Source organism: Bos javanicus, chromosome 7 (assembly GCF_032452875.1).
Source record: "Bos javanicus breed banteng chromosome 7, ARS-OSU_banteng_1.0, whole genome shotgun sequence".
Taxonomy (NCBI): Eukaryota; Metazoa; Chordata; class Mammalia; order Artiodactyla; family Bovidae; genus Bos; species Bos javanicus.
The window spans coordinates 6,070,010-6,079,494 of record NC_083874.1 but is presented as its reverse complement, the minus strand read 5'-3'; positions in this window follow the sequence as shown (position 1 = coordinate 6,079,494).

The following is a 9,485-nucleotide window of genomic DNA, read 5'->3' as shown; positions in this document are numbered from 1 at the left end:
CCTTATGGCAGAAAGTGAAGAGGAACTAAAAAGCCTCTTGATGAAAGTGAAAGTGGATAGTGAAAAAGTTGGCTTAAAGCTCAACATTCAGAAAACGAAGACCATGGCATCTGGTCCCATCATTTCATGGGAAATAGATGGGGAAACAGTGGAAATAGTGTCAGACTTTATTTTTGGGGGCTCCAAAATCACTGCAGATGGTGACTGCAGCCATGAAATGAAAAGATGCTTACTCCTTGGAAGGAAAGTTATGACCAACCTAGACAGCATATTCAAAAGCAGAGACATTACTTTGCCAACAACGGTCCGTCTAGTCAAGGCTATGGTTTTTCCTGTGGTCGTGTATGGATGTGAGAGTTGGACTGTGAAGAAGGCTGAGCACTGAAGAATTGATGCTTTTGAACTGTGGTGTTGTCTGAGAGTCCTTGGACTGCAAGGAGATCCAACCAGTCCATTCTGAAGGAGATCAGCCCTGAGATTTCTTTGGAAGAAATGATGCTAAAGCTGAAACTCCAGTACTTTGACCACCTCATGCAAAGAGTTGACTCACTGGAAAAGACTCTGATGCTGGGAGGGATTGGGGGCAGGAGGAGAAGGGGACGACAGAGGACGAGATGGCTGGATGGCATCACTGACTCAATGGATGTGAGTCTGAGTGAACTCCGGGAGGTGGTGATGGACAGGGAGCCCTGGCGTGCTGCGGTTCATGGGGTCGCAAAGAGTCGGACACGACTGAGCGATTGAACCGAACGGAACCAAATATGAAAAAGAATATATTATACATATATATATAATATATATATATACATTTCTATCTGAATCACTTTGCCATACATTAAAACTAACACAACATTGCAAATAAACTGTACATATTTAAACTATGCATGTATTTTTGGCTACACTGGTTCTTCGTTTTTGCGCACAGGCTTTCTCTAGTTGTGGTAAGTGGGAGCTACTATTCCCTTCCATTCTCCCATTGCGATGGCGTCTCTTGTTGCAGAGCACAGGCTCTGGAGCACAGACTCAGGCTTCGCAGCACGCAGGCTTAGTTGCTGCATGACACGTGCGATCTTCCCAGACCAGGGATCAAACCCGTGTCCCCTGCTTTGGCAGGCAGATTCTTAACCACCAGCGAAGTCCTATACATTTCTTTATTTAAAAAAAGAAAAAAGAAACAAAAAAGATGTCAGCAGGGCCATGTGCCCTGCAAAGTCTAGGAGATGTGTCTTCTTGCTTCTTCAAACTTCTGGGAGCTCCCAGCACTCGTTAGCTTGTGGCCGTATCACTCCAATTTCTGCCTCCGTCTTGACAAATTTCTTTCTCTGTCTCAAATCTCCCTCTGTCTTTCTTTTGTAAGGACACTTGTCATCGGCTTTAGGGCTTACCCAGATCTCAAGATTCTTCACTTTATTACATCTGCAAAGACCGTTTTCCAAATAAATTCACAGTCACAGGTTCCAGGTGTCAGGATTCGGAGGTAACTTGGGGCAGGGGCGCAAATTTCACCCTTCGATGGCACCCAAGCACATTCTCCATGAGGACCAGGTGTCTGCCTGAGCCTCATTCGTCCTTTGGGCCAATCTCGTTCTTTTAATGTCTCTTCCAGGTAGCGCCCCAAACAGACTCAACCTTCTCAGGATGCGGAATTCTCTTTGAAGACCAACAACCCCAGAATTGAAACCTCTATCATGGGACTTTGCTGGTGGTCCAGTGGTTACGACTCCATGCTTCTACCACAGCAGGCACAGGTTTAATCCCTGGTCAGAAAACTGAAATCCCTCACGCTGCTCAGTGCAGCCAAAAAACAAACAAGCAAGCAAACAAAACTCCACCACCGTTCACCACCACTTGAACGTTCCACATGACATAGTCAGACAGACCACACAAGGCCTGGTGACCATCCAGGGTGCAGAGCTGAGAGGTTCCGGGAGAGAGCTGGGGCTCACCACCCACCCCTACAACTCCGGTGCAACAGGAAAACATGAAACAAAGCCATGAAGAGAGATGACATTTGACACAAAAAGATGCCCATGCTATTGCAGATGGCATATCGCCAGGGTGCATTTCCACTTCATTTTTGTCTGGAATTTGAATGGAATCATATGCTCCAGAATATGAGTTGTGCTTGTCTCTGCCGCTGGTGACGGGTTTTGATGATTTGCAACTCTACTTTCGATGATCTCAATTTTCTACAATGAAACTGTCAAAAGCGGTCTGAGATGTAAGAAATACTAAAACACAAATACAATGTGAGCATCAAGACTTTTTTTTTAAACTGTGAAAAGACATGAACAGTTTCATCTGAATTGATCGGTGATGGCCGCAGCAGCACACAACTGGCCGGGGGACTGAAAAAGTGGACGCTTTCGAGCTGGGGACTTGCTGCCCCCTAGAGTCCATCGGGAGAACTTCAGCACCAGGATCAGAAAAGGGAAGACAGAAGGGCATGGAAGTCAGGCAGAAAGGCTGTATAAGTATGTGCTCTGATTCCTGCAAGCCCCCTTCCTCATCTCCTCCTTGAATATCTGGCCTGGCAGTGGTCCTTCAGGGTGCTTTTCTCCCCACCCCAGTCACGGGCAGGGGCGCTGTCCACTTTGGGTCCCCTGCCTACTTCCCAGCTGACCTGAGTGCCATCCCCTCAACAGAACTGCTACCCAGCTGAGGACACTGTAGAGAGAGGATGCTTCCGCTCATCACCCAGGGAGGTGCCTGGTCCAGAGTGGGTACCTCAAAGATAACTGGAGACACAGGTGACCTCAGGACTGCATCTCTGGGGCCTCTTCCTTCTGGTCTCATCTCCTCTGTCCACCTCAGCCCATTCTGTGCAGACTAGAGGTTACAACACATGGTTCAGCGATTCCACTTCTGAGTATTCATCTGAAGGAAACAAAATCACTAATTCCAAAAGATATCTGCGGACTTCCCTGGTGGTCCAGTGGTTAAGAATCCGCCTGCCAATGTAGGGGACATGGGTTTGATCGCTGGTCTGGGAATATCTCACACGCTGTGGAGCCACCAAGCCCGTATGCCACAATTACTGAGCCCTCACGCCACAAGAGAAACCACCGCAATGAGAAGCCTGAGCATTGCGACTAGAGAAAGCCTGCATGTAGCAACTAAGACTCAGCACAGCCAAAAACAAATCAATTTAAAAAAATTTTTTTAAGAAAATAGTTTTTTAAAAAGATAGTTGCACTCTCATTTTCACTGCAGCATTACTTACAGTAGCCAACACAGAAGCAACCTAAGTGTCCATGGATAAAGAAAATGTAAGATATGTACATATGCAATGGGATATTATTTGGCCATAAAAAAGGAGGAAATCTTGCCATCTGTGACAAATGGGTGGATCTTGATGGCAATAATGAAATGAAATAAACCAGGGAAAGGCAAGTACCAAATGATCTCTTGTAGAGGTGAAATCTTTTTTAAAATGGACAAAGGATCTGAATAGATATTTGCCATGGACTAAATATCATGTCCCCCCTAGATTCACAGTTGGAAATTAAAATATCCAAAGCGATGGTATCAGGAGGTTGAGAAGTTGGGAAGTGATTAAGTCATAAGGATGGAATCCTCATGAATGAGACTGTAAGAAAAGACACCAGAGAGCAGGTGACCTCTTCTCTCCCTTCTCCTTTCTGCCACGTGAGGATACAGCTAAAGATGTGTGTGTGTGTGTGTGTGTGTGCACGTGTGTACACATGTGCTCAGTTGTGTCCAGCTCTTTGCGACCTCATGGACTGCAATATGCCAGGCTCCTCAGTCTACGGGATTTTCCAGGCAAAAATACTGGAGTGGGTTGCCATTTCCTTCTCCAGGGGATCTTCCCAATCCAGGGACTGAACCTGAGTCTCCTGCTTTGGGAGGTGGGTTCTTTACCACTGTGCCACCTGGGGAAAGATGGCCATCTGTAAATCAGGAAGAGGGTCTTCACCAAGAACCTAACCATGATCTCAGATTCCCTCAGCCTCCAAAACTGTGAAAAATAAGTTTGCTGTTTAAGCACTCAGTTCAGTTCAGTCACTCAGTTGTGTCTGACTCTTTGCAACCCCATGCACTGCAGCACGCCAGCCTTGCCTGGCCATCACCAACTCCCAGAGCTTGCTCAAATTCATGTCCATCGAGTCAGTGATGCCATCTAACTATCTCATCCTCTGTCATCCCCTTCTCCTCCTGCCTTCAGACTTTCCCAGCATCAGGGTCTTTTCCCAATGAGTCAGTTCTTCACATCAGGTGGCCAAAGTATTGGAGTTGCATCTTCAGCCTCAGTCCTTCCAATGAATATTCAGGACTGATTTCCTTTAGGATTGACTGGTTGGATCTCCTTGCAGTCCAAGGGACTCTCAAGAGTCTTCTCCAACACCACAGTTCAAAAGCATCAATGCTTTGGCACTCAGCTTTCTTTATGGTCCAACTCTCACATCCATATATTACCACTGGATAAGCTCTTGGTTTAAACAAGCCTCAGTTTACAGCAGATTCATTACAGCAGCACAAACCAAGACGACGCTTCTCCAAATAAGATATACAAATGGTCAGTAGCATTTGAAAAGATTCTCAACATCACAAATCATTACGGAAATACAAATCAAGCCCACAATGAGATAGCAGACTGTACAACCATCACCATATCCCCCTTTAATGATACACTTTATTTATTTTGGGGAGGGGGTACTTTCCAGGTGGCTCAGTGGTACAGAATCTGCCCGCTAATGTAGGAGACACAGTTTCCATCCCTGGATCAGGAAGATCCTCTAGAGGAGGAAATAGCAACCCATTCCAGTAGGCTTACCAGGAAAATTCCATGGACAGAGGAGCCTGGTGGGCTGCAGTCCATGGGGTTGCAAAGAGTTGGACATGACTGAGCACACACACGTTTATTTTTTTAATTTTTGAAAGTTTTTTATTGGAGGAAAATTGCTTTACGATGTTGTCAGTTTCTGCTGTACAATGTCATGAATCTTGTCCATGTGTACATATATCCCCACCCTCTTAAGCCTCCCTCCTTTCCCCTAATTATACAATTTAAATGGATGAATTATGCGATGTGTGGATTACATCTCAATAAACGTGTTAAAAAAAAAAAAAAAACCTTCTAGGCAAAGGTCAAAACAGTTAATAATAGACTCGTTCTTATGTTCTCACCCCCAGGTTAAAGTGTTGCTACTCCCTGACCTTACCTTCCTTTTTGAAAGTAACCATCAATTTGTGTGTGGCAATTGTTGTCTTGCTTTTTGTCAGTTCCACCGCCTGTATATGGAGCCCCCAGGATATTTTTTCATTTTGAAAAACCTGAGTGTCACTCAGACAAAGTCTAGTTCCATCCCTTTCCAGCTGCCCATGTTGCTACTGAGAATTCAGACACCAGGACTTTCGTTTCTGTTTCTTCTTTCTCTGAAGGTTTGAAAGTGTTTCCTTTAATCCTTTGTGTTCTGAAACACATGCTGACTTTGTCCAGTTTGACAGATAGCTTCCAACGTGGTCTTTGGTGTGATTCGGTCATGAGGTTGGAGCCCCCGTGCCTGGAATTAGTGCCCTCATAGAGGAGACCCCAGAGAGTTCCCTTGCCCCTTCCACCATGTGAGGATAGAGCAAGAAGACGCCGTCTATGAACCAGGAAGCAGCCCTCACCAGATTCTGAATCTGCTGGTGCCTTGATCTTGGAGACCTAGAACTGCCAGAAATATAGTTTCTGTAGTTTGTAAGTTGCCCAGTCTATGGTATTCAGTTATAGCAGCCCAGACGGTCTAAGACAACCTGTTTCCAATTCTTTGGTGTATATAACTAGGAAGGCCATTGCAAAGGTATAATAGAGAAGGCGGGCAGGAAGCAGCCCTGATTTTCAGGTAGTGATGAGCATGGTTTCAGGGATATGAAATTAAAAATCCCTCTCCCCTTACTGGAAGTGTCAGAAGAAGAGCTGGCAAGGAGTTTTGGTGTGATGGCGGCTTGGGGAGGTGTTAAGGGGAGAGGGAGGATCTTGGGAAGAAGGAGGTGGGAGCAGAGGGCGGTTATAACTCCCCTCACAGAGATGGTCACTTCCTTCCCTAGAGAAGGAAGTGTGCTTCTAGAGAAGAGCTGTGTCACCATGGTATGTGTGTGTGTGTGTTCGTCACTCAGTCGTGTCTGACTCTCTGCCACTCCCCTGGACCGTAAGCCGGCCAGGTTTCTCTGTCCATGGAATTTTTTGAGGCAAGAATACTGACACTGCTTATTTGCATTATTTGTTTTGTGGGTGCTCTGACTGCAGGATTTTCAGAGACAATTTGAGCACTACCTTGGGGTGTGTCTTATCTCCAATTTGCCATGACAATTTACCCTAACCCCTCCTTCTATAAGTCGTCAACAAACTGATATGAAACCATAGTTTTTCTGGTTGTACACCTGACTTGTGCTCATTACAAAAAAAAAAGGAAAATGTAGACCAAGAGGGCAGAAGCTTTCTCATGACCTGACTCAGACCATCAGTGTTGGCATATCTGATGTTCATTTCTAGTCAGTGTGCTCATTCTCTAAGGAATCTGGGAAGGCCCTCCCCAGCATAGCACTTGGTCCAACCTCTTGCATGCCTGCCTCTCCAGCACTAGTGGGAAGCTCTTCTTTTGCATGGGAGCAATTCACAAAAAGCAAATCTATTTCTTGGCCCATAAACTTTCACTCAAAAATGGTGACAGCTTTGAGTCTCATAGGAAAAAAAAAAAACTGACTACATTCTTTTATAACTTAGATTTCCTACTTTATTGTTTAGATCAGGGTCAGCAAATTTTTACTACATCAGATGGAAAGTACTTCAGGCTTTGCAGACCTAAAGGTCTTCATTACAAAGACAACTTTGCCATCAGAGGGTGAAAGCAAACACCGACCATTTGTACAAAAAGGATGTGACTGCGTTTCAATACAATTTTTCGTGCAGTCATGGGAGAAGGCTCAGATTTGGCGTGAAGTCTGTGTAAGTTCGCCTGATGGCTCAGATGGTAAAGAATCTGCCTGAGATGCCAGAGACCCAGGTTGAGCCAGGAGAGCCAGGTGACTCAGGCTTCCTGAATCAGGAAGATCCCCTGGAGGAGTCACAGCAATCCACTCCAGTATTCTTACCAGGGGAATCCCATGGACAGAGGAGCCTGGTGGGCTCCAGTCCATCAGGTAGCGAAGAATTGGGCACCACTGAGCAACTAACACTTTCACGTTCACTGTCGTTTGCCAACCCTGGTTTAGATTCTTTCCAGCATTTGTGCTCATTCTCAGCACAGTCAAGGCAGAGGAGCAGTCACACAGATCTGCCTTCTAGCCTTTTCTTTTGCAATGAATGAATGACGTTAATGAATGAAGCAGAAAAAGACGGTGTGGCTGGTGGGGTGAGGGTGGGAGAGGGCACAAGGAATGGGCCTGCACCCCCTCCCATCATAGGGGTTATCACACAGAGTGGTTCCAACCCTTGGGGCCACTGCACAGTGTCCAGACACATCTTTGGTTGGAGGAATGCTGCTGGATGTGGCGAAGGAAGGGCAGGGATGCTGCTCAACATCCCCCCGTGTGCAGGACGGCCTCCACTGCAAAAAATGATCTGGCTCCAAACATCAACAGTGCTGAGACGGAGACACCGTAACTTAAATGTAAGCACGAAAATTCAGAAAGCCCGTTTGGGGGCTTTCCTGGTGGTCCAGTGACTAAGACTCCATGTTCCCAGTGTAGGGAGCCCAAATTCAATCCCTGGTCAGGCAAGTAGATCTCAACATGAGGCAGTGCAGGAGACCCGGATTCAATCCCTGGGTTGGGAAGATCCCCTGGAGGAGGAAATGGCAACCCACTCCAGTATTCTTGCCTGGAGAATCCCATGGACAGAGGAGCCTGGCAGGGTACAGTCCGTGGAGTCGCAAAGAATTGACATGACTGAACGACTAACACTATGTTGCACCTAGAGGTTCCCACATACTGCAACAAAGATCAAAGATACCACGTGCTGCAACTGAGACCCAGCGCAGCCTAGGAAATAAATAAAAATAAATATTTTTAAAAGAGCCTGTTTGCTTGAATTCCATTGTATGACTTTCTTGTGGAAATGTGATACATGCAGATGACAAAGTATTTGACCTAAATGTCAAAGGAACACAAAAATGCAACAAGAATCACAAGCAAGCATTCCTCCCACCTCAAGGTTCCCAGAGACTCCACCCTAGAGACAGCTTCTCTCAACACATTTTTGTTTATCTTTTCAGGCTTTTAGAAATTTTAACACGAATCATTCCACACCCTACACGTTATTTTGATTTATTTTCATTTAAAAATTCATGGGAACCAGTCCACGTGATTCCTTTTCACAATGAATAGTCGTTCTTTGAAGAGTTTTCAGTTTAGTTCTTCACACGACAGAGCGTATTTTACATACCATCTGTTCATTCTGCAGCTCTCTGGGGTGCTTTTGTGCTAAGTTGCTTCATAGCCCTTGCTAAATTGAGGCATGTGGGACACCACTGCCCACTGTAGACAGTGGGTGGCATAATTTCACAATTGTTTAATAGAGACTAAAAGATGTAGGGGAACTACAGGGAAGATGAATAGTCTGAAAGCTGCTAGAGAAAGGAGGAAGAAGAGCAGAGGGAAAAGAAAGCATGTGGCAGAATATCAGACACTTACATCCTGAATACAGGGCCACGGGAGGGCCTGGCCTAAGGGCTACGAGTTTGGGCTGTCGCTGGTGGAAGCGGGGAAGGCTGCGGGGGCTTGTGTATGTGTACGTGCTTACTACCGATGTACGTGCTGACTACCGACGTACGTGCTTACTACCGATGTACGTGCTGACTACCGATGTACGTGCTTACTACCGTCGAGTGTGCCATTCAAGAGACTCCACTGCTGGTCCAGTGGTTAAGAACCCGCCTTCCAACGCAAGGGACGCAGTTTCCATCCCTGGTCAGGAAACGAAGTCCCCCACGCGCCACGGAGCAGCTGAACCTGAACTGTAATTTTTGAGCCCACACAAGTGGTGGAAGAAAATGGGTCAGGATGTGGAGACGTTTCTGGGACTCTGATATAGGAGCTCCACGGGAAACTCCCATGCGGGCTTCAAATGGAGATATAATGGAAGGGTTGGGAGTGTGGATGCAAATCGGGAGGTCTCAACCAGCTTGCTGGGAGGAGACTGCGGGTTTTGTGGGAACGGCTCCCACGTCTGATGGGGACAGCTGGACCACTACCTACAAGTGTAAATCCACACCTGCTGACGGGGGCCCCAGAGGCCCAGCGAGGAGGGGCGGTGCTGGCAGGGTAAGGGGAAAGGGGCAAAAAGGCCACATTTCTTTCATCTAAAAGCATCATCGGGGACCTCCCTGGTGGTCCAGTGGTAAGACTTGGAGCTCCCAATGCAGGGGGCCCGGGTCCCACGTGCCAAGGGGCACCTCAGGCCACGTACTGCAACTACTGAACCTGTGTCCGAGAGCCCACACAGCCGAAAGTTAAACGGTAAATTTAAAAAATGATAAATA